The sequence below is a fragment of the Rhinopithecus bieti genome, unplaced genomic scaffold, assembly GCF_001698545.2.
Source record: "Rhinopithecus bieti isolate Rb0 unplaced genomic scaffold, ASM169854v2 scaffold_5626, whole genome shotgun sequence".
Classification (NCBI taxonomy): domain Eukaryota; kingdom Metazoa; phylum Chordata; class Mammalia; order Primates; family Cercopithecidae; genus Rhinopithecus; species Rhinopithecus bieti.
Genome location: NW_016805666.1, coordinates 1,758,172 through 1,784,567, shown reverse-complemented (window position 1 = coordinate 1,784,567; position 26,396 = coordinate 1,758,172). Strand labels below are relative to the sequence as shown.

Here is a 26,396-nt window from a genome sequence, read left to right as displayed (position 1 = left end):
GCAAGCTAACTACTGCTCTCACTGACTCAGGATGCCCACTTCTCACAACCAGAGGCCACAATTTTGGAGGAGACAAGAGACTGCAGAGAGGCTGTGCTAAGCTCACTCCACGGCTGGATTCCTGGCAGGGTAAGAAATGGAGTTCTAGTAAACTAGAAGGAATGCTGCTGGCAGGAGACAGACCTCTCGAGAGGGCTTTAAATGGAAATACGAGAGCACGAGAGGAACTCTAAGTGCAGAAACTGCACTGGGCAAACAAGTGTGTCACAGATGTGGGTGCCCCAGAAGGGGAGCAGCTCTGGAGTCACAGAGGACCCAAGGGAGACAGCGTCAGGTGGCCCTCCAAGCCCACAGGTGGCAATGAAATGAACTGGAGAGCTGAAGGCAGGGGCCTAGGAGGAGGCCACAGAGCTGTGATGAAGGGCTGCTCACCAGAGGCACACGTACGGCTCAGATAAAGAAGCTCCGCTGTGAAGACAGGAGGCAATGCAAGGCCACCGTCGAAGATTCCATGCATGCTCTTCACAGTGGCAAATTCAAAAGCCTTGGAGGGCAGCATGCTTCCATGATAACAGGGAATGAGGCCAGGGTGAATATGTAGACTCCATATCAATGCTTTCAAAACCTCTCTCTCTCTCTTTGTCTCTCTCCCTCCCTCTCTCTTGCTCACTCTCTCTCTCTCTCTTTGTCTCTCTCTCTCTCTCTCTCTCCTCCCTGCTCTCTCTCCGGCCTAACATATCTGCATGTCCACAGAGGCACTAATCTGCAGTGATGATGGACTCTCTCAACCACCCTGCTACTAGGAAATTTCCATATATCATAAACAGAGACCAGTATTACAATATTTCACCCACAGCCCCAGTCTGGCTTTCCATGTCTGTTTCCTGTGTGGATCACAACATCCTAGACAGCCCAAATGAGGCTTTATTCACCTCCAGTCCCCAGTCCCTGGAACAGCAGACAATACATATGGAATCAACAAGTGTCCTTCACTGACATACACATTGGCTGTGAATATCCTTTTGCAAATGCAGAACATCTGAAAGATTCTCACATTGACTAAACAACAGTGTGACCTGAAGTGAAGAGAACCAAACGATTGCTAGAAGTTTAATTCCAAACAAGGAAGAGCAATATGATGCAATGGGCAGAAGACAAACACTGGGAGAATGAGAACGTATTCTCTTGAGTTGTGACGTGAACCAACAGAGATTCCAAGCTCTTGGAAAAGCAAACAGTCAGCAACCAGCATGGTGCTTAGAGTAGTCCCTGGGCAATAGAAAAAACAGATAAATGAAGAAATATGGACAATCACCCTAACTGGGTCTCAGGGTGAGGAGGAGGACTAGGACTTCCAGAGAGAAATGAGGAGAAGCATGAGGAGGAGGCTGGGAAAGACACTTCCCTGTGGGCACGTGGTGCCCTCCACTGGGGCCAGACTTCCCAACGTGACTCACTCTCCCCATCTGTGAAATTGGCCGAATCCCTGAGGTCTGTCCCGGCACTGACTATCAAGTGACAGAGAACCTAGAAACTCCTGGAGCTCCATCACAGCCCTGACTCCCTGTCCAAGTGAGACCGTGGGAGCCTCACTCTTCTCACACCTATAAAGTGAGGGTGCTGCAGTGTCAGCTTTATCAACACTACCAAGTACACCTTTGCCAAAATCTCTATGGATGAGAAAGAAAAAGAGCATGTATGGAATTGGCCAGGGCTTAGCACCATCTTGAACATGACACACTTGTGCACATCGTCACATGTTCCCAGCATCCCTGTCCCACCTTAGGCAGCAACTGTCATCCCCCAAGGATGACCTCCCAGAGTCCTCAGGGCAGCTCCATCTCTCCAGCCCTCATTCCTTTCCAGTTCTTTGGTGTTGCCCTGTAATAAAAACACTGTGTACTTCTCTGGTGCGTTTTAACCATGAAATACCTTCCTACAGACAAGTACTTTAATCCTTACTCCAGCCAGAATAGGTAACATCAGCATAATCACCATCACTACTCCCATTTTACAGATGAGAGAGCTGAGGCTCATGTAAGACCTAATCTTCATCTTCCCAGGGATCCTCCAACTCCTAGCCAGGCCTCCCCCAGCTCCTAAATCAATCATGAAAGACTACAGCAATCACATCCAGTACTGTTCTGATCTAGTCTCTTTGCCACTAAATAAAGGCAGAAATCAAGGTGGCAGGATCAATCCTGCATTCAAATCACTGTACTGTCTGCCATCCTCCTATGCTGGTCCAGGGAGCAGAACTGAAAATGTGCCTCAAGGCCCCATTCCGAAACAGATGCCATCACCCTGGCCAGATTCCCCAACCATGCTCCAAGACTGGTATCCATCTCACTTCAACCAGCCCTCCTTCCCAGACCTGGGTCTGTCTACTGGCACAGGGGGACCCTGCCATGAAAATGAGGGCATCTCTACTGGATTGCAGATAATCCCCTCGCTGGGCTGGCCCACCCATTCAACCATCACTGGACCACCCCCAGGCCTGCTACCCCTTTAGACACTCAGCCTCATGCTGCCTAGCTCTTTCTACCAGGTCTCCCCCTCAGATCAATTCCACCTCAGTCCAAAACTTGCCACCTCCTAAGCGGATTTCTGCTTCTTCCCAATTTCTATCCTTCCTCTAGCTCATTACTGCTCTCCTACTGCTTAAGCTAAGTCTATTTCAAATTATAGCTCAGAGAGGGCAGGTGACTTGTTCAAGACTACACAACCATTCAGTGGCAAAGCTGGGGCTTGAACCCAGCTCTCCCAATTCTAAGCCTTGTGTTTTTCCACTAAATCTCAGCTGTCTCTCTCTATCATGCTGCTCAAGAAGCCACTGGTGCATGAGAGGGTGCAGACCACATCTTATTCTCTTTAGTAACATGTACACTGAGGGCCAGGTATATGTTCAGTGACTTCCTGCAGCCCTAGGAGGAGTGACTGTCTTTGTTTATAGATGAGAACATGTTTTCAGACTACTGCAGTGCTATACCTCCAGTCTAAATACAGTTCTGAACACACAGCAGTGGTCAATAAATGTGGGTTAACGGATTTTTTTTTTAATTAGCTTAAGAGAGCCTAATGGAAAGACCTGAAAAACAAGTTTGTGACCAGATCAGGCAAAGAGGTAAGACCCAGCTATCATTCTGCAGAGATCTAAAAATAATATTGTTGCAGGACAATCTCTGGTGGCACTGTGAAGCAGTCCGTAAGTCGGGGTGCCTGATTTTGACTCTACCTGACCTGACAGGCTATGCGACTCTAGGCAAATCTTTTCTATTTCCAGGCCTCATTTCCCCATCTTTAAAACTTTTTTTTTTTTTTTTTTTACAAAAGAAAGAAAGAAATCCCAGAAGTTGAACTAGATCATAGGTTCTCTTCAACATTAGTAATACCTGTGAGCTTCTTAGAAATGAAAATTCAGGGGTCCCGCCTGACCTACAGCATCAGAACCTCGGAGACGGAATCCAGTACTCTCCAGGATGACCCTAACGTTCCTTCGAGTTTGAGAACCATTAGACTAGATGACCTCTATGATCCTTCCAGCTCTATCACTCTGAGAACCTTATGCTTTCTCAATTCAACAGCATCAAACTCCTCCCAGTTTTGCCATTCTGATTTTGATCTGGCATGAACTTGGGTCAGCTGGCTCTCTCACCTGGTCATGTCTGATGCTTCCTCCTGTGATTAATAGAAAAGGCCCCAAGAAACAGACAGTATACTCCACTGCACTTATTTTTCCCATTTACCACCTCAGTGGTATGCATTCTGTCACTACATTAAAAAAAAAAATCTACATGTACAAAAAAGCCCAACTATGAGCATTGTGGCATCCTGGTACTATCTTTTTAAAAACTGGAAAGGGATTTTACTCCTGAGGCAAGTCAGTATGGAACTGCTGTATTATCTGAAAAATGGGGCCTTCCTGAGCCCGGTGATCTCTTTTTAGTATAAAGCCAGTTGAAGGAATAAGACAGCATTTGCATTCTGCACCAGAAATACTCGTAGATTAACAAACCATTGCTTTCTTGGCCCTTATATATCAAAACAAACAAATCCAGATCAACCTTACAAGTATAAAAACACATCCCAATGAGTACTATTTTCTCTGTGTTAACTATCAACAAATGGACGGTTCACTGCTGAAATAGTGCCTGAAACTGTATTGTGAAATGAATGAATGTGCACCTTCTCAGTGCCAGCATGGGAGATGTAAAGATAAGCAAGTTAAAATTCCACTCTAGGTGGGGCGTGGTGGCTCACACCTGTAATCCCAGCACTTTGGGAGGCCAAAGCAGGCGGCTCACTTGAGGTCAGGGATTTCACACCAGCATGGGCAACATGGCAAAATGCCATCTCTACTAAAAATATAAAGAAAACTAGCCAGGCCTAGTGGCAGGCACCTGTAATCCCAGCTACTTGGGAGGCTGAGGTAGGAGAATCGCCTCAACCTGGGAGGTGGACTTGCAGTGAGCCAAGAACCCACTACTGCACTCCAGGCTAAGCAACAGAGCAAGACTCTGCCTCAAAAAATATAAAATAAAATAAAATTCTACTCTAAAGAAACTAAATTTGAGTCTAGTGTCAGCAGTGTCAAACCTGTCCATCCATCCAACAAATGTTCACTATGTGTTTGTCAAGTTCCGGACTGACAGGAATGTACTAAAGAAGTAAAAAGCCCAAAATAAGACAAGCATATTGATAACTACAAGTGAAGGTAAGAAGTGATCAGTGCCATGCAAGCAGTACAGACAAAGGGCCATGGAACCATAAGAAGAAGCGATTATTTCCTGCTAAGGGGGATGGGCAGAAATCAAGGCTTGCTTCGTGGAAGAGGTGGCATTAGTATGCTAGACCTTGAAGATCAATTAGGTTCAAACAGGTAATGATGGCAGGGCAGGGTAATCCAAATGGAGAAACAAAGACAAGAGTGAGGGAAAGCAATGGAGATAAGGTTCCAGAAGTCAGTTGGCCCCATTCAATAAGACCATAAATGTCAGGATAAGGAAGATATACAGGGGATTTATGTCTCCAGGGTTCAGCTCCTTCACCCAGCCTCCCAGCTAGAGATGTCCCTCCTCCCCCATCTCTCCAGGCTCCAGGGACAGAACTGCGCACCTGCTGCCTCACCCATCGTGCTGTGCCTTCCCTGCTGCCTCATGCCTGCGTTCCTCGGCTATCAATGCCTGCGCACGCTTCACTGCACTTGCTATGCCATGTCTTTACACTACTGTTTTCTGTAATTTATAAAACACATACTGCCCACGAGTTTGTATTTTTAATTCCTGTAAGAAGTTTCGGGATCCAATTTGTGTGAAAGTCAGACTGTAACATAATGTAGTATTGTATGATAAAAGCCTCCAAGAATAAAAACAGACAGTATATCCTGCTTATCAGATACTCAAACACTGGTTCCATTCCTGAGTGTCACAGATTTCCTCATGAATAACTCTTCTTTGTTTTGCATCAACTTGTCCCAGTCTTCTTGAAATAAGTTCTAAGGGGATACTTTCTTAATTTTCAAGGCTTCTTTTTCCAAACATTGATTGAGAACCTACTATGTTCCAGGCTGTGCTAAAAGTGGGCACAATGGTTCGCTTAACTTTCACAAGGTAAAACTGTGTATTTTGTGAGGGTTAAGTCCTGTGAGACATTACTGATCGCTTTTCTATAAGGCTTTTCTATAAGGAATCCTTCTCTAAATATTAAGGAATATGGGCCAGGCGTGGTGGCTTACACCTGTAATCCCAGCAGTTTGAAAGGCTGAGGCAGGAGCATGGCTTGAGCCCAGGGGTTTGAAACCAGCCTGGGCAACACAGTGAGACCCTGTCTCTACAAAAAATACAAAAACGTGGCTGAGTGTGGTGGCATGCACCTGTTGTCCCAGCTACCCCAGAGGCTAAGGTGGGAGGATTGCTTGAACCCAGAAGGTCAAAGCTGCAGTGAGCTATGATCACACCAGGAGGGGACTCCAGCCTAGGGGACAGAGCAAGACCTTGTCTTAAAAAAAATAAGTAAATAAATGTTAAAGACGATGAAAGTTTTAAAATGATTGTAAACTGGGTATCCTGGACTCGATCTTGGAATAGAAAGAGGAAAGTAATGGAAAAGCTGGTGAAATATAAATAGTTTGGAGTTTAGTTCACAGTAATGTACCAACGTCAGTTTCTTAGTTTTGACAAATGTTCCATAGTAATGTAAGACATCAAAAATGAGGACAAGTGGGTGAGTAGTACATGGAAATTTCCTGTACAATTTTTACTTTTCTATAAACCTAAAATTACTCCAAAATTAAAAGTTTATTGAAAAAGACAACAATAACAAAAAAAAATCATTTAGATAACCTCTATTATCTTTTCCAAATCACCGTCTTGTGACTTAATAAAGGTAACACATAATAACAGTGGCTAATATTCAATGGGCACTTATCAAGTGTCAGGCTCTGTTCTAAAGGCTTTATATGTATTAACTCATTTAATACTCACAGCAATGAGATGAGTAATTTTCTTATTATTATTTTATGGATGAGGCAACAGAGGCCTAAAAATACTGAGCAACAAGTTGAGGTATTTTTGGCTGGGCCAGAATGCAAATCCAGGCAGTGTAGCTCCAGAGCTCTGGCCCTTAAGCACTACATACTTAGAGCAGAGCTTTCCAAATGCTTCTGGAATTAGGCCTATCTAACTAGGAATAGCCAAAGGACTAAAGGCAAAGGCTGAAAGGTGAGTAGTATGTTTAATACAAAAGAAGAGGAAGCAAAAAGGACTCTCAAGATGAATTCTTAGCTTCTGAAAATCTCTACTGGAGCAGAACCAGACCCTGCCGAGGTTACCAAAGGCCTCTTCATGTTGAAACGACATCCTTGGTCTTGTCCTAACTGTGCTCTGCCCTCTCTGGCATATCATCCTTGAAGAGTTGCACTACCAGCCCACATCATGCCCTCTAGTCAGCCACTTGCTGGCTGTCTGCTGACATTTTCATCCCTGAAGTGTCAGATTGGGTAGAGAGTGAAATGAAACATGCAGGCTGTCTTTTCAAGGCCTGAAAAATAAGCTTAAGCTTTCCACATGACCGGTTTTCCTAGATACTCAAGAATCCATGCTGAGAACCTAGTAGTGCATTGCCCAATCCTAGAAAGCAAAAACCCCTCCTTTCCAATTTATAATATACCTCATGGACTGTGGTTTCCTCTAAGTGTCAAAAAGAGAGCATCTCACCTCCATTATGGGATCCTTGAGGACAAACTTGGTCTCACTCACCGAACAACAATACGATTCCATAAAGAAATGGTGCCAGTCTCTTGCAAAGATTTGTAGCTGGCCAGGACCACCACCCTGCAATCTGTGCCTCCATTGCAATCACTTGTCTTTGGGAGGTTTCAGAGTGGACAGCATCCATAGGCGTAGCCAGAGGGAAAAAGGTGAGGAGAGAGGAAGCTATCCAGATGGAGAATGAGAAAGGAAGATTTACAGCATTGAAAGAAAGAGATAAGCTTGGGTGACTAAAAAGCAACAGGCAATAAAAAGAAAATGAATCCAGAAGGAGTCAGGATGGAAGAGAACCAATATTCATGGAATGCCTACTGTGTGTGGGCATGAAGCTATGCTCACTGCAAGTGTTTCCTCATATTGCCAGGCTCAAAAATACATGTAGGATCAAGCAATCCAGGTTGACTGCAGCTTGTGCTGACTTAGTCAACATTAAAATTAAACATTTTCTAGTTAAAAGGCCCTGAGAGTTCACAGGAGCGCAACCCTAACATTTCATACACAGATAAACTGAGACTCAGACTCAGAAAAATTCAAGCCCAAAATGGAATGAGAAATACAACCCAGCTCTTTCCACTTCTTTGTCAGTGTTCCTTTCTATACAGATATGAAAAACAAGGCAGATATTGCTGAGAGGCTCTGAAAGAATTCACTGTTAGGTGAAATCTCCCATGATATGGCGGACCAGATTCGTAGATTATCCTGCACCTCATCTAGCGTGTTCCGTCTGCTGGTTGCTACCAGAGACAAGAAAATCGGTAGCATTATTTTAAATGAAGTAGATGTCTTTCCAGAAAGAATATAAAAGGGTACCTTGCCTTATATGAAAAAGATGATTCAGATGAATAAGAATGAAAAATGAAGGCACAGGTGATTCACCAGAATAAGAGAAGCTGGGGGGAAGGTAAGGTGGAGGAAGTGGTAGATGACAAGGTAAACGGAAACTAGACTGGCTAGAATGATGCTGTTCATGAAGAAGCTGAGACTCCCTCGGCCGGGCGCAGTGGCTCACACCTGTAATTCCAGCACTTTGGGAGACCCAGGCGGGCAGATCACAAGGTTGGAAGTTCAAGACCAGCCTGGCCAATGTGGTGAAACCCCATCTCTACTAAAAATACAAAAACATTAGCCAGGCATGGTGGGGCATGCCTGTAATCCCAGCTACTCAGGAGGCTGAGGCAGTGGAATTGCTTGAACCTGGGAGGCAGAGGTTGCAGTAAGTCAAGATCACACCACTGCATTCCAGCCTGGGCAACAGAGCGAGACTCTGTCTCAAAAAAAAAAAAAAAAAAAAAAAGGAGCTGAGGCTCCCTCTCATAAGAGTAATTTGCAAGGCAGAGGCTCTGCCCCAAACAAAGCATGAGAATGAGAATATCTTACAGACCTGAGTCAACAATCACTTCTGCAGATGGGCAGTCACGCAGCTGGAACAAAGCCAAAGACAGAAAGTTCTGCATCAAAAAAAGTCATTGCCTCTCACTTCTCCAGATTCAGGCTATACTGAATATTGGTCTACGTTATATCAATGTGTTAGGGAATCTCCACCAAATCGGCCACGTCAGAATTTCAGTTATTCTATTCCCCGTGACTCCCCGGCAACCCTCCATGCCTTTCTACCTCCACACTCTATCTCCCACAAGACCCAGCACTCCTCCATGAGGAAAGGCTGTTCTGGTTACATACCCTCCACTCCAGTTAAAGGACTCTATGTCTAAAATCGCCCACTTTACGTGCACAACTTTCAGACAAAGTAGAATTCTGACCCTGTATCATAGTTACTAGGGTGAAAGTCTGAGTACCCCTTCTGGGCTGTGGGAGGCTGGTGGCCAGGGTTCACAGCCCACAGCACCTTTCCCCAAAGCATATTACATCACTGAGCCCAAGAAATGCTCCAGTAAAAAGGGTAGTAGGGGGGTGCAGGGGTTCTATGATCAAATAACTTTGGGAAACAAACCTTCTGGGGGGTCAGACTATACATTCATTTACTAAAGACTCCGAAAATCCCATGGTAAAGATATGCAATACTGAAATTTCCTTAATTTTGTTTAACTTGGACTTTGCCAAACTTACTTGGCTACAGGACCCTTTTCTTAATAGAACAGCCTTAACACTTTGGAAATGCTGTCTTAAAGAATCACAGCATTCTAAAGGAGCTTCGTGCTCCTACAGCAGAACTTTGCAGTTTTCACACTGGACTGTGTCCTCCTTAAGAGCAGGGGCCTTGTCTGAATCAACATGTATCCACAACACTCGGCTAAGTGTCTTGCACACTGCAAGCCAATAATATGTGTTACACGGATAAACTAAACCCAATCCTCTCATTTCTAGGATGAGAAAATAAAACCAAATATGTCAGAATGACCTCTTTTATGGTTTCCTTAGTGTTTAAAAGAAGCCTCACACAGAGAATGTGCTCAATACCTTTTGAAAAATGAAATGTAATAGAATGGGATTGAAGAAAAAAGATTGAAAAAGTTCCTCAGTTATACTAAGAGCCCAAACTTTCTATAACATGATGGACCTGCTGCCTCTTCTCCTCTTTCACCCGAGTGAAGGTCTTAACTAGAAGAAAATAAAAATGATGAATCAAAAAAGGAAAACTGCAGGAAAACCAAAGCCCCCTTGGGATGGGAGGTGGGGAGGTGGTGTTTGCAAACTGATGGGGATAAACAAGACCTGTCTGTATCTAATTTAGACTTAATAAGATAGTTTGCTGAATGTGAATTAAATACTCAGTGGTTGTTACCAACTGTGGTGATTAACTTAATTTTGAATTAAATAAGCAATAAATGCTTAACTGAAGTTCTATTAAATTTTACCCAGTGAGTGAGAAATATGAGGCTCTTAATTGACTTTAAACAAGATAGTTATGGCAAGTTAGTTGAATTTTTATTACCTGAAGATAACTGCCTTATTAAATCTAAATTGTCTATTTTATTTGATAGGGAAATACATCATCAGTTCTTCTCATTTACCAAAAACATGTCAAAAGAGGTTCACAATTGGTCTGAAATGCTTGGGTTGGGATTTATTTCCTGATCCTATTTTAATATTAAGTTTATTCATTTAAGAATGAATTTAGACTTCAGCAGTAGAGAGGTCTAGGAAGGAATTATAACTGAAGAACCAGGTGACCATATTTTCTAAACCAAAAATCGGGACTCTGATTTTTCAACATAGACACAGTTTATAGATGGTATTAACATCACAATACTGAAATTTCCAGGATGTCTCCATGGTTTAAAAGGCTACAGACACAAAACATTTAAAATCATTACTGTTCAAATAAATGGTTGGCTCTGCTACTGAACAAGCTGTATGGTCCTAGGTAATTAACCTCACTTTTCCAGACCTCAACTATCACACATGTTAAATGAAGAGGTTGTAAGTCACTGTCTTTACTCATTTATTTTTTTCTTCATAGTATGTGCAGCGCCTAGAACAGTGCCTGGCACAGAGTAGGTAGCTTAATAAAGGCTGAGAGAATGAATGAATGCATAAATAAATAATAAATGTAAGCAACTCAAAACATTAAACATTTTTAGCCCTTTTATATCAAGCATCTTCAGCCCAGACTATTTTTAAATATTGTCATCTGACAATCCATATAAAAGAAGCACAAACAATAAACCACTACTCGGGAAATTTTTTTAGTAATTAAAGAAATGCAAATTAAAACAATAATAAGATATTTCTTACATATTAATTTAGCAAAGACAAATGCAAGTTATAAAATTAAATACTGGTAAGTGCACAGAGAAACAAGTAGATTCACATATTGCTAATGAAAGTGCAAGTCAGTAGTCTTTCTGAAGGCTGACTGGCAACTAATCTGAAAAGTAATAGAAGTAGTTGGGAATTTTGTGCCTATAATTCTTCTCTGAAAGAACTTAAAAATTATTTAGCCAGTCAGCAAACACGGGGTCTACCATAGGTCATAATTTGGAGAAATAAAAAGAAAAACACAGTGGGTGTCTTATTAGCTAATGGGTTGACAGAGAATCCTAAAAACACACACACACACACACACACAAAGATAACATTTTGCAGTTGCAATGCATGGCAGGTCTCTTTGTGTGTGTGTGTGTGTGTGTGTGTGTGTGTGGTGGTGGAGTCTCGCTCCATTGCCCAGGCTAGAGTACAGCGGTGGCACAATCTCAGCTCACTGCAACCTCTGCCTCCTGGGCTCAAGCGATTCTACTGCCTCAGCCTCCCAAGCAGCTGGGACTAAAGGCACGAGCCACCATGCCCAGCTCATTTTTGTATTTTTAGTAGAGATGAGTAGAGATGGCATTTTGCTTTTTTGGCCAGGTTGGTCTCAAGCTCCTGACATCAGGTGATCTGCCTGCCTCGGCCTCCCAAAGTGCTGGGAATACAGGCATGAGCTACCGCGCCCAGCCAACATGGCAGGCTTTGAGGCTTTACTACACTGACCATAGAATTCCTTCCGCAATCATGTTATGTAAAAGATACTATTAAATTCTTTTACAGATGAGGAACTGGAGGTTCAGAGAGGCTAAGTAACCAGTACACGATTATATGGCTAACAATTGGCAGAGCTATAATTTAAATCCAAACCTTCTAACTCTCCAAACCATCCATGTAGTTTCTACTACATCCCTCAGCAATAACCACATAATGCAAGGCGCAAAAATTGTAACCACTAGAAGGAAAAGTCAAAGTGCCAAGAAGGTACCCAATCAGGTGGTGGTGTTTTTTTGTTTTCTAATTTCTTAAGCTATTCTTAAAACTCAAGTCATCATTTATTACTTCAAATATATTATTCATTCCTCCATTCATTCATATGTTCATTCAATAAACATTTATTAAATTATTTATAGCATCTCAGGATTTGCAGCAGATGCTGTGGATATGAATATGAACAAAAGCTAAAGCCTGACTCAGAGATCTGCACAGGCAGGGAACAGGAAGAATTTGGCATTGCAATAATAGAAAACTTAAGTCCTGGTTCAATGTTTAACTTACTTGGGTTCTGGGCAAATCATTTAACCTTTCCCAGGCTCAAGCTCCTGATTAAACTTGGACAATAATAATAACCATCCACAGGACTACTGGTATGATTTACCTGTAATTTGTAGGGAAACACATGGCTATCTGTAAAGCCCTATAAGAAATGGCAACAGCAAGAAAAGTATTATGCTATGTGGATGAATTCCACTTTGACCAGGATCCTGCAAGCTGGGTCAGCCTACCAACATCTCCCAGATGAGTAAGCGTTAATTTATTGGCAACAAAATGGTGATTCCATCACTGCTCTGAATGAAGTACAGGCCACCATTCTTAGCGCTCAATCATCCATTTTTAATTCTCTCTGCCTTTTGTCTAAAATAATCCTGAGGAGCCAAATGGATGAAGCACTCCCCGATAAGATTGTTCTAAGTCTCTTTTCCCAGGAATTAAATTTAACGACGACAAGAAGAAGGAGAAGGAGAAGGAGGAGAAGAAGAAAAGAAGAAAAAAATCAGGGTTGATAGGTCTTAAAGACCTTGTAGAGGAGTTTTCAACCAATGCCTGAACTTTCACGGTAGCAGTCCAGTTAGTCACTGCTTGAATATCTCCAGCGATTAGAGATTCAATAACTCCAAAAAGAGCCAATCTCATCTCATTCAGAATCAAGAGATGTCATGGAATCCTTATAAGATAAAAAAGGGTGGAGATCTTGACAAGCAGTTCTCTCAAAAGCCATATGTTCTGTCACCCGTGTAAGACACTGGGCAGAGGATGAGATCACCTCAGTGTTATGCTGGGACCAGGGCTGTGACCTTTGCCCGTGTCATTTTCTTAGGGGCTGAGTCTCCCCTTCTGCAAAATGAGAAGACTGGGTGACTTCTATTCTATCTATGAGTCATCTCTCATATCGACTGCCTCAACCCTAATTCAGTTTTGCTTTATCATTTCCCTGGGCTGTTGTAGCAGCTCAGACAGCTCCTGCTGTCTCTAGCACCTTCGCCTTCAATCCATCTAGCACACTACAGCTGATTATTTTCTTAAGGCACAGATGCACTCATCTCATTGATCTACTTGATGCTCCTTTCAGAATGCAGTCTCAGCTTCTCGGTACAGCAATCAAGGTTTCTCTCAATGTAGACCCTAACCCATCTCCATAGCCTCTCTACTATGCAGTCTACCTTCATGACTGATTTTTCAAGGCAGCATGCACTTTCTCACCTCCATGTCTCTATTCATGTTATTTCTCCCACTTAAATATCCTCTACCCCACCAAACAAATTCCCACTTACCCTTCAATGCCCAATCAAATGACAATCTCTTTATCTGAGTTTCCCCAGGTCCCTAGGGAGTTACCATCCAATTAGAGCCATCAGACTTTTTTCCTGACAGACAGGGTCTCACTCTGTAACCCCAGCTGGAGTGCAGTGGTATGATCACAGCTCACTGCAGCCTCAAACTCTGGAGCTCAAGGGATCCTCCTGCCTCAGCCTCCTGAGTTGCTAGGATTATAGGCATACACCACCACACTGGCTAATTTTTTTATTTTTATTTTTTTAGAGATGGGATCTTGCTATATTGCCCAGGATGGTCTTGAACTCCAGGCCTCAAGTGATCCTCCTGCCTCAGCCTCCCAGAGTACCGGGATTACAATGTGAGCTACTGCACCTAGCCCCTTCAGATATTTTTTGCATATACTTCTACGTACTGTCTTGATTATTTATGTGACCTCCTGGAAGCAGAGACCACACTGCATTCATGTTTCCATCGTCAAAACCCAAGTAACATATCACTAATGCTTTCACAGATGGACCTGACACATGATGTCAAATGAATACACAAATGTGTCAAATTTATGGAAAGAATGTTATCTTTAGGATCCTGTCCAGCTGTCACAATTGGAACCCTAGATATTCTCCAAGTAAAGCTATTAAACTATGACCAAGAAGAGAGATTTCCAGGGTGACAGTGACCACTTACAGGAACACTGACCTATCTTTCACCTCATTCTAAGAAAAGGTGTCACTTACCTGCCTGGCCACGGCAGAGTTTGCCTTTCCCATGAGTCAGGGCACACCCAGCCCTGTGGGTGGCAACTCTTTATTGCACTTCCTGAAAATGATTCGTTTTCATACCAAACAAGACAGAAGCTCCAGGTGCCAACCAAGTTATTTTCTTCCTTGAACTAAACAAGAACCATTTTCAGTGGAAATTCACTAGGAAGTACAAGTGCAGATGACTCTGCATAATGGAAATGAATTTCCACTGTGACCTCTTGGCACAGAGTTTAGTAGAGCATTAGGCTTCCACAGTTACAGCTAGAGATCATTATCAAGATGGGTCACTGGATGGAAAATAATAGATTCAGGAGCCCAGCTAAAGTACACACATGAACAGAGAACGAATCTTATTTCTTAACTCTCAGTAGCCAGAGCAATTCAGCTGCCTGCTGCATCCTGGACTAAGCCTTCCCATCCTTCAATGTCTAACTGAAGACTCAGCACTTCCAACAAGCTCCAGCAATTCACAAGTCCATCAGTCCTTCACATGCCTCTCCCATGGCACTCTCTTATATTATAGATATACATTAACATGTTTTTATCAACCCTCATAAACAGTAAGTGCTTACTATCTTGACATACCCCAAACAGACTTAAATTCCTCTGCCTCCCGGGTTCAAGTGATTTTCCTGCCTCAGTCTCTCAAGTAGCTGGGATTACAGGCATCCACCACCACACCTGGCTAAATTTTTTTTTTTTTTTTGTATATTTAGTAGAGATGAGGTTTCATCAGGTTGACCAGGCTGGTCTTGAACTCCTGACCTCAAGTGATCCATCCACCTCAGTCTCCCAAAGTGCTGGGATTACAGGTGTGAGCCACCAAGCCTGGCCACTCAGCAGACATTTCGTGAGCACCTAGCACCTCCCCTAACTAAAAGAGTGGATGTTTGTTGAGTCCTTCCCTTCCACCTGGCCTTATGCACGTTATTTATACTACCTCACTCAATATTCACCTATAAGTAGGGTGACCATATAATGTATCCTCCGAATCAGGACACCTATGAGAGTAAAAAGGAACACTATTGATACCACTGAAGTCCTCTGCAAGTTGACAGTTGTGCTGCTGGGTGGTAGCCTGAGTAATTAAGGGACACTAACAATGGCTTTAGCAAGAAGGGTGCGTGCTGGAGGCAGGTCAAAGCATCCTCCTTTAAGGTCAGTGACCCTGACCTGCTCTGATCCTCATGCTTATCTAGCCTATGAAAGGTTCCCACACAAGTTTCTGAAGAAGACCTGGTTTTGCCTTCAACACCAGCTTTCAGTTTGAACTACAGAGGGATCTCCAGCTATGATGCAAAGCCACAACACAGGCAATTACAACAGCAGAAGCAGACCCTCCCCAGGTAACAGATACAAACAGTGCAAACAAAACCCAAAAGCAGATGGGATGGGGGCAGTAGAAGAAGGGACACTGCACAGCCATCCACTGGTGACAAATCACCTCTTTGCACAATCTGGAAATGCCCGTGAATGTCTGTGGCACTCATCCCACTTTTGGGGGCACACTATACTCATCCATGGTGACCCCATTAATAAGTGATCTAAAAATGAATACATGGAGAAAACAAATAGTGCCTGTGACCACCCAGGGAGCACCCTGTATTAAACAGCACAGCAAGGACTTGAACTAGAAGTTGTCTGGGTCTGAATCCCTTGAGCCCCATAAGCGGAGTAAGGTGTCATCACTGTGTGCCAGATGCCCCGCTGGGTGCCCAGAATCGGCCACATGTACAGACTGCATTACCGCTGACAAAGCGCCATCACAGAAATGCCCCTGATTCTCACAAATGCATTGTGATGTATCACAGGATCTCCACTGAAAGGTAATTTAGGCTGAGGGATGTTCCAGAACTTGTTCAAGATCACAGGGCTTGTGGTTAGCCCAAACACAGATCTTTGTTTTCCCTACACCAAAAATCACTGGTATTGCCAAAATGATCCAGTATGGTGAAGCCCAGATCCTTGAACTCCCCGGTCCCAAATCTGATTTTTGGAAGGCAAAGCCTCAAATATAGTCAGCTAATGCTACTAATTAGTACTAGTGAATAATAATAACTACTTCTCAGCTGTGTAAAGGGCTTGCAGGGATGTTCACATCAACTATGCTCATTTGCAAAAGTTAAGGAACAAGACAGGAGTTTTGGAGAGGGGGGTTTGATACTCACTCTGCCACTTAAGGCCCTGCGCCCCAGTTAGGAAAGTTTTATCACCCTTGAACTCTTGACCACTATCTGCAAGATAAGACTGATCTAGCCAACTTGTCTCTTGCATTATAATTGGGAACAAAGTAATAAAATGCATTTGCTATATTAAAAGTGCTATGAAGGCTATGAAATACTCATGGTTTCTGTGAGATACATTGTGATGCACAGGTTTAATAGGGAAGGCAAACACAAGAGGATCTACCTTGTAATGGATCTAAGACTATTGCCTAAAAACCTTTAGGCAAGCAAAAATAAGTAAATGTTAATGGAGAACAGTAGAGAGCAGGGGCAGGGAGCTGTCAAAAGCAAGGAACCTTGATGTTAGCATGGAGGCACAGCTTGGTTCTCGCAAACAAGCATCCATGGCAGTAACATAAATGGCAGTAACATCCATGGCAGCCATCCATGGCAGTCACATAAATAAATCCCCAGACCACACACACTCAAACTGAACCATCTTAATCTGATTACTTTCTAAGTATGAAGCACAAGTTTCAAGCCTAAGATATGATAATCTCCAAGTAACGTCCTCTCCTAAAATTCTCCAAAGCAGAGAAACCCCTGGTGGAGGGTCGAGTGGGGAAGGAACGTGTGAGGTACAGCGGAAATCGAGAAGGAAAAATACCTGGAAACAGGGCTGGCCTGGAAGTAAAGGCTGTGACCCAACTCCACGTCAGCTGACAAGGGTGTGATTGAACAAGTCTGTCCCTTTTCTGGGGCCTCAGTTTCCTCATCTGCATAACAAGGGATCAGCTCATTCTGACCAAGAAGACCCCAGTCCATGCTTAGCTGGCAGCTTGCTGCTTCTCCTGTTGACTACAAACTTTGGTGTACATTAAAAATATTCTTTTCCCCAGCCAAGGCTGATAAGCTGTCAAACAATTAGAAGGACAAAAGCTGGAATTAAGCTACCTAATATTATTCTAGCAGCAAACAGTTTCTGGAATCCATTTTTCCCTCGCTACTCTGCTGACCTGATACAGGCCCATTCCTCCTGTCCTGGAACACTTCAGCAGCTTTCTAAGTTGGCACTCTGCCTCTGGTCTTGACCTGCCCTCACTCTGCCACCAGAGCTCTTTGAAATACAGATCCAACAAGGTCCTCCTTTGCTCAAAATAATAATAATAAAAGCCTTCCTGCTCCCTCCCACCTCTGCCATCATCCTTAGCTTGGTCCATCAGCCCTTTATTAACTAACCCTCCCTAGCCAGCCCCATCTCTCACAGTGATCTCCAAACACACATTTATATTCCTCAAACACTTTTAGGCCTCAGGCCTGGGCACATACACCAAGGTCCCTATGGCTAGAAAGCTCTTCCACTCCTGTCCACCATGTAAACTCCTATTCACTTCTCAAAACCCAACCAAATGTCTTCTTTTCCACAGGCATTCGCCAGTTCTTCTAAAAGACTGGTCACTCCTTTCTCCATGTTCCCATTAGCCCTTTGCTCATTACTTTATTAGGGCCTTAGCATCTTCTCTTTCAGTTTTTTTCCTATGATAGAATGAAGACTCTGGAAGGCAGAGCCTATCTCAGTTTTCTTTGTAACCAGTATCTAGCATTTCTGCCTGGCATACAGTAATCGCTTTGTACACAAGTACCGAACTTAATACATGAAATTGAGTTGTATCTGATCACAGATATGTGTGAGTTGGAAGGGTTAAGGAGTCTGGAAATTGCTTCACAGCACAAGGTAGATTTTGATATTGATCCTAGAATCACAGGTTTACAACAGGCAGAGACAGAGAGGCTGGAAACTCCAGGTAGATAAAACAGCATAAGAAAAGGCATGGATCAAGAAAACAGAGGGCCAGGCACAGTGGCTCACTCCTGTAATCCCAGCATTTTGGGAAGCCAAGGCCAGAGGATCACCTGAGGTCAGGAGTTCGAGACCAGCCTGGCCAACATGGTGAAACTCCGTCTCCACAAAAATACAAAAATTAGCCAGGAATGGCAGCAGGCATCTGTAATCCCAGCTACTTGGGAGGCTGAGGCAGGAGAATCACTGGAACCTGGGAGGCGGAGGTTGTAGTGAGCCGAGATCATGCCATTGCACTCCAGCCTGGGCAACAAGAGTAAAACTCCATCTCAAGGCTGAGTGTGGTGGCTCATTCCTGTAATCCCAGCACTTTGGGAGGCAGAGGCAGGTGAATCATGAGGTCAGGAGTTCAAGACCAGGCTGGCCAACATGGTGAAACCCCATCTCTATTAAAAATTAGTCGGGCGTGGTGGTGGGCACCTGTAATCCCAGCTACTCAGGAGGCTTAGGCAGGAGAATCGTTTGAACGCAGTGGGTGGAGGTTACAGTGAGCCGAGATTGCGCCACTGCACTTCAGCCCGGGCGACAAAGTGAGACTCCGTCTCAAAACAAACAAACAAACAAAAAATACTTTGTCTCAAAACAAAAGAAAACAGAGGAATGTTCAAGATCAGCTGTCTGTGTGAGGGAAAAGTGAAAGAGCAGTTGCAGCTGCAATTACCCTTAGCATAATTCATCTCACAACCCTCAACTTTACACTCCTAGTCCCCCAGTCTTCACTCTGCTGGCAGGGACTGCCCCATGCCACCTGTGCCAGCAACAACAGGCTCCAGGTTCTGGGGCAGTAAAAACAGTCCTGCTCCCCCAAGATTGCTATCCTGTGGCTGCAGTGAACTATTTTACTCCCTCTCTTCATCAAGCAAGTATTTCTGGAGTGCCTACCATGTGTCAGGCACTCTTCTGGGCATTGGGAATACAGCCATCAACAAGCAGACATCATTGCAATCCTCAAGCAGCTTATTTTAAAGTGGAGAGGAGGCAGACACGCAAATATGTAAGATGAAGTGGCGATGCATGCTTATTTGTGCCCATAAACATTGTTCATTCACCAAACAGCTACTGAACATCCTGGCGTCTGTCTCCTCTCACAACACAATAAACAGATTATTAATGCTTTTATCTGTGAGTGGCCAAAAATGTAGATGACCCACCTGACTCAGGTAGGTGACAGGAAGGATTGCAGGTGATCCCTCAGAGCCTTGAGCCAGAAAGCTTTGCTAGAGGACACAGAAGTTATATGGTTCAGCACCAGAGAACATATAGCACTGTTACAGGAGCCGTAAGATCAAAGGCAATGACTGAGTTCAAGACTCCATCACCTCCCCACTCTGTTACCTTACTACCCCAACCGCCTCTCCACAAGGATAAATCACATCCTTATCACAAGGGACTGGGGAGAGGAGCTCTATTGAGAGAGGCAGATGATTTGCGAGAGAGGCTCAGTCCTTTCCAGTTAGGTCTGGGGAGAGACAACACCCAAGATAGCATTGTAAGAGAGAAAAAGGGGCCAGGACAGCACCAGTGTGGGACTGAGAAGCCCGTTTGTCCACGTGCATCCTCAATTGTGACCCCACTAGGCCTCCATGAATGTGGGCTAATTAAATTCCAGGGAAGAAAACAGACAAGCAATGTCGATTTGAGCTTTTCATGCATGTGGGCATAGAAAAGAGTGGTGAAGAGGCTATGAAATCAGGCAGAAGTTTGAATGTCTCCTGGTAGTTGTGTAACCTGATTTCACCAAATTCATTTTCTCATCTGCAAAACGAGACTGGTCATCAAAAAGCCTACTTTAATGAATCAATATGATAATTACAAAACAGGTGCTAAGCATTGAAAAATATTTCAAAATTATATTACTATTTAAAAAGAATGATAGGAAAGTAAACATTTTCTAACCTCAACTCTGTGGTTTACCTGCTTCCAAACATTAATCCCTACAGCTACCTACAGCTACTATCCACCTACCAATCTCACTGATGTGACCAACATCTAGAATGCACCCGCCTTTTTCTCCAAGCCTCCAGGCAGCCTACATCAGAATTCCACAACACACTTGAAATCCTTCGACCCTTCCCCTTGTCCTCAGGTTCTCTGCCTCATACGCTCCCTCAAGCCAACAGATTTTCACCCAGCTACTAGCTTCCTGCATGCAGCAACACGATTATATCTTCCCCTTCCTCACCTCTACCAAGTTTCTTCTAGCAAAGCACAGCCCTCCAAAGCCAGATTCCAGGAAAAGTCCCACCCACCAATGAACATACTCAGCTTGGAGCCTCTAATTGCGGCCCAGGGTCAAAGTTCCAGGTTCACTCAGCCTAAAAGTGGTACTATGACTCCTGCATTACCATTCAAATAACTACTCCCACAGAGATAACTCTAGAGACCCTGCCCAGCCTTAACCTCCTATGAATCTCTACAGAACCACTTAACGGCCCCTATCGAGATTAATTTAAACCTTACTTAGCAAAAAGTAAAGGCCCTCTTCTTTCTGCATTTTCCACGGTCCTCTTCATGCCTGGCCATTCAAAACATAGCCTGGAGAATAAAGCAGCTTCTCCCGGCTTCTGCATCTGCTACTATCTTGCTAATAGGTCCTTCTCTCACCTGTCCTTCCACCTGGATAATTCCTACTCATTCCCAGAGGTTCAGCTCAGACACCCCGCTCTCTACAATGACTTCCCTGAGAGTGAGCCTTCTCGGTGAAGAGCGGCCAAAACTTACCCTGTAAAAGCACTTAATACACAGACATGCCCCACTCCACCTTTCTCCCTCCCCCTCACACACACCACACACTTGTGTGCTCCTCAAAGCCAGGGACCATGTACACCTCATCTTTGTACGCTCAGGGCCTAGCCAGTTTCTGGTTCACTGTAAGCAGGCTCCAACCCCAGCTTTTACCCTGTTACCTGCCATTTTCTATCTCCCTGTCTTTTTTCTGTTTAATGTAGCAAACCTCTGGGCCAAGGGGGCTACCCAGTTCTCATGAGTTACACTCTGCCCATGTACAAAATCCCCATCATTCCAGCATCTTCAGCATAGTTCTGAAATCAAATCCCATCTAACTCTTGCCCCATTCCCAATTAACCCAGACTGGCTCCACAGCAGGGTGAAGTCACATGTCATCACCAAGAAGCAAAAGTTCTGGGTTGTAATTTTGAGTACATCTCTAATTAGCTATATGACCTTGGGCAACGGTTAAAATAAAGGTGACAGCAGCACTAGGCCTCATTCTCAGGGGACCTTTGAGATTCAAGTGGAATATCTGATTGGAAAGTGTTTTATAAAGTGCAAAGCACTGTACAATCATAAACGACATGATGAACAATTTTATCAAATTGAAGCCATTGACTATAAGATGTGCCATTATCAACTTAGAATGAACAACAGCTGCACAACTATGGCACATTGTGATAAGACAACCACATTTCAGTGATATTAAAATGTGAAAAAAGCGTGTTTTAGAATTGATTCAATACAACTTGTCTCAATAAAATATAGGAACCTGCTATAAAATTTTCATATTTGCCAATGGCACATAATAGGGATCCAGTAACCCATGTCAAGTAAATGAACAAGAACCAATTGATAATATTATTTTTCTTGGGGGGGCACCCACGGCGGGGAAATGGAGTCTCACTCTGTCACCCAGGCTGGAGTACAATGGCACAATCTCGGCCCACTGCAACCTCCTCCTCCCAGGTTCAAGCGATTCTCCTGCTTCAGTCTCCCAAGCAGCTGGTACTATAGGCACATGCCGCCACACCCAGCTAATTTTTGTATTTTTAGTAGAGACGGGGTTTCATGATGTTGGCCAGCCTGGTCTTGAACTCCTGACCTCAGGTGATCTGCCCGCCTCGAGCCTCCCAAAGCGCTGGGATTACAGGCGTGAGCCATCGTGCCCAGCCAATAATATTCTTAGGCCAAATTATCATCTCTTTCATTGGAATTGGGCAGCAGGAGGCTTCCCAATGCCAGTACTTCCCTTCTAAATCATGTCTCAGCATGCTCAAAACCCTCAAATGATGACTTTAAGATATATCCAAACTCCTTTGCCTGTCATTTTTAAGGCACTTTATAACTAAGTTTCCTCTCCCCTCCATCATTTCCTGGAACTGTCTTCACCAGAATGTGTCACTCCAAGAAGGATCCTACTCAAGTTCGGGCCATAGCAATCAGCTCATCAGCTCAACTTCTCCCTCTGCGTACACTCAAAACCAACTCTAGGCCCATGCTACTTACAGAGAGCCTGCCTCTGAGGGGACTGCCTGACCCTAAGGCCCCAGGCTTTTATCCCTACCATTCAGATTAAGTAATCCCATCTGGAGCGTACATTCTAGACTATAAAGGTTTGGGTGTTGGGGTTGGGGGCTGCATTGCAGAAATTAAATGCAAAATACATAGTCTTTTTTTTTTTTTTTTTTTTTTTTTGAGAGGGAGTCTCTGTCTGTCGCCTAAGCGGGAGTGCAGTGGTGTGATCTCAGCTCACTGCAACCTCCGCCTCCCGGGTTCAAGCGATTCTCCTGCCTCAGCCTCCCGAGTAGCTGGGACTACAGGTGCCCGCTACCAAGCCCAGCTAATTTTTTGTATTTTTAGGGTTTTGCCATGTTGCCCCAGCTGGTTTCGAACTCCTGACCTCAGGCAATCCGCCCGCCTCGGCCTCCCAAAGTGCTGCGATTACAGGCGTGAGCCACCGTGCCTGACCCACATACTTTTTCCTTTAACTGCCCCCTGGTGCTGGCAGGAACTGTGCAAGCAGAAAAACTGGTGACGAGGTAGAGAAAACCCTATTGGGTGTCCTAGCCCCGCACTGTCCACCATTATTGACCGTAGACTGTAGGTCTAGCACTCACCTTTGTGGACCTTTACCTATTCTTCTGTCTATAAGAGTTGAGGCCGGGGGAGGATGGGAGAGGGAATTGGATGATTTCTAAAGGTGCCTATCCACACTTTCCCTTTCTTCACTTTAGGCTTTCTTAAAATGCACATGTGCAGGGAAAGGTAAGCCATTAAGTCATTAACACCTTAGTGAGAGTGAATTTTACAGGAAAGGCAAGACATTTAGAAAAAGGGGAAGGAATAGAAACAGAAAGGGGACTGAAAACACAGGCAAGTGAGTTTCATACTAGTAAAAGCCCCAGAGAAGACCTGAGTTCTCGCTGGTTGTTTTGTGTTGGGGGAGGAAAAGCAGTGGATCCCTTCTAAGGGAAGGGAAGTGGGAGAGATTTTTCAGTTCTCCTAGGACTCTGAGGTTCCAAAGGCTCTGCCCCGTCCAAGCACCCAGGCACAATTCCACTGATTAGCTCATCTCATGTCTCAACCTCCCCCATCCCCAACTCCTTGCCTCCAACTAAAGAATATTTATACTTTCATCTCCATTTCCCACACTACTTAGTCTTCTCTGGCCCACAGTTCCCTCGAAGAGATGTCTTCCTCCAAGCCGCTAGCTGGCTTCAGGAAACTGCTCATCCTTCAAAAGCCCCATTAAGTGCAGGACTCTCCAAAGGGCCGTCCCAGGGACCAGAAAATCAAACTCCTTCCCTGCAACTTCCTTAAACTTTGTCCTTGCCTTTCCTCCAGCACTTAGCACTTTCTACCCTAGGCCAGGTTTGACTCCTAGGTTCAACTGAGCTCCTGAAGGGCAACGTCCAACACACCCAGCACAGTGTCTGCCACACACAGGGTGCCAGAGAAACGCTTGGAGAAGGGAACTGAAGTCCAGAGTCAACTATTTGAATTATGGTTTGGCCTCTAGTAAATAACTTCCGGGCGACCCTCCTTCTCTCTGGGCCTCAGCTGCCCCAACTGTAAAATGGGAGGACTTGGAGGACTGGGTCTAGGCCCTTTCCGCTGTGACAACTGTGATTCCGCGAAAGCTCTAAGCGGATGGGCGTGGCCCCGCCCCCTGGGCGCCCAGAAAAGTCCGGGCAGGGGGCGCGCAAGGCTCCAACCCCGCCTAGCCTGGGGTCGACGCTTTCGGAAAACTCTGGGGCCCCCTCCCCCATGGCGTGCACCCCGTGATTGGGCCGCGGCTGGCACTTCCGCACAGCGGGCCAGGCCAGAGCAGGGCGCGCGCCCCGCGCTCCTGCCACCCCGGAGGCGCTCGCGCCGGGGGAGGGCTGGGGGTTCCCGAGGCGACCGCGGGCGGAGGGTGAGGGGAAGGAAGGATTTACAACAATACCTCAGGGAGGAGGCAGCCGGGGCAGCGGCGGCGGCGGCGGCGGCAGCGGCGGCGGCGGCGGCTGGAGGCGGAGGCAGAGACAGAGGAGGAGGTGCCCGGGCACTCCCCCTCCCATTGTCCCCAGCCCCGGACAGGCCCGGCCCCGCGCCCCACACTGGCCTCCTCGAGCGCGCCGCCCGCGCCCAGCGCCCCGCGCCCCGCGCCCCGGGCCGTGCAGCCAGCCCTTACCTTGCAGCGCCCGGCTGTCCCCCGATCGCTAAAGCTACTTATCCCGGGAAAGCTCGCGCGGGACCTGGGAACGAACCCACAGACAAAAAGTGAAACTTCGGCAGGGCTGGAGCTGCTGCTGGTTGGTGCCTTTCCCCCTCCTTCCTCCCCACCGTCCCCACCCCCTCCCCTTGGTCTCCCGTGCGGTGCCCTGAGCGCTGGAGGCTGACGTCAGGGGCCTGAATTCCTGACTTTGCCTGCACGCATTTGTCCATGTAAGGTATGGGAAGGCGTGTGCCCGCGGAGCCGCCGCGCAGAGCTCGCCTGGCGGGGGAGGGGAAACCCGCAGCCGGCAGTGGCTTTGCCAAAAGGTGGGCGCACTGAGGGCATTGCATTTCCTGAGAGGAAGAGGAGGAGACGCGGGAACGCAGGGAGCTTGCAAAGGAGGAAGGGAAAGAGGGAGATGTGGAGACTTTACCCCTGCTAGAGGAAGAGGAAGGAGACGTAGGAGGAAGCGGCCGCGTCAGGGGGCTCCTGGAAAATGGAAAAGCCTGCGTCCACTATTAAGGCGTCAAATTAAGGCACTGAGCCTGAGTGGAAGAGATCCAGCCATGAAATCCCCTTCCAAGATTTTCCTCGTGAGCCCCGCCCTGGATTCCCAGCAAGACTCAAAACTTACAAGGTGTCAGAGCTGGCAAAGACCAACTTCCAACCCGTCCGCTTGGCACGTGAGGAAACTGAAGCTCTCGGAAGAGAAATGACTTGTACAGGGTCGTCACTCAACAGATCGAGGAGCAGGCCCAGGCGCTCTGCCTCCCACTTGGGTTGCCGCCTCCAGGAAGGGCCCTGGCTTCCTTTTAGCCCTGAGCCTTGAAGCAGGTTAGATGTCCACAGGCTGCGCGGACCACCCAGTGATTTCTACTGCTCTTGGCCCAGAGCCAGTTCCTGGAAGGTCCTGGTTGACAGTGAGCCCTGAATATCAATGACAATCAGTTGCTCCAGGGCAACTTCCTCTGTCCTGTGCTCAAATATATGAATCCCTGGAGTTTAACGTTTACTTCTGAGCCCCGCCCAGAAAGTTTGCTCTGTGCTTATAGCTTCAAAAAAGTCTGCGAACGGGATGAACTGGTTTGAATACAGACAAGCCTGTTATTGGAAAGTTTGAGTTGGATTTTTTTTCCCCCTCTGACATCTGTAAGGGTGAACGACGATGAGAACCACCACTTACTGTGCTAGGGGATTATGACGTGCAGCAGCCATTGCCTGGAAAGCACTCCATGCCCTGGGACGTCCTTTCCTTGTACTTCTCTCCTATTAATATCTAAAATAATCCCTCACGTTAGCATATAATGAAAGCAGTCTCTCACCCGGCTATTGCATCTTCAGGTGAGTTAGATAGGACAAAGCGTAGTCCCCCGCTTTACACTTCAGGCAAAAACTTAAGGAACGTTACTCGCCCAACACAAAATAACTGGCTGCCCAAGCACCTGTCTTCCCCTCCTCCCATACGGGTCTCCTGACTAATCCCTTGATCTTTCCATACCTGGCCCCGACCTCTAGCAGGACATAATTCCATTCATAACTGTTGAGAGTACACCATGAACTACCGATTCATAAAAACTCCAAAAAGTGGTTCTTCTGAGGATGGATTTTAGTGGGATTCTTTTGATCAGGAATTAAGGAAATAATGTAAAA

The 26,396-nt window shown here is 45.4% G+C and overlaps 1 protein-coding gene across 4 annotated transcripts in view; it reads right to left on the bottom strand.

The window, feature by feature from the left end:
• Positions 1-26,077, bottom strand: part of LPP (LIM domain containing preferred translocation partner in lipoma) — a 748,953-nt gene extending 722,876 nt beyond the window's left edge. The window contains exons 1-2 of one of the 4 annotated variants that reach the window (XM_017873421.1): positions 25,381-26,077; positions 24,495-24,786 (exon numbers count right to left, since the gene is read on the bottom strand). The gene's annotated coding sequence lies outside the window, so the exon portion shown is untranslated. Of the gene's footprint in view, positions 1-1,781; positions 1,882-24,494; positions 24,787-25,380 lie in introns of those variants that run through there. The other 3 variants (XM_017873422.1, XM_017873420.1, XM_017873424.1) reach the window with 3 other exon arrangements.
• Between the last annotated feature and the right edge of the window lie 319 nt (positions 26,078-26,396).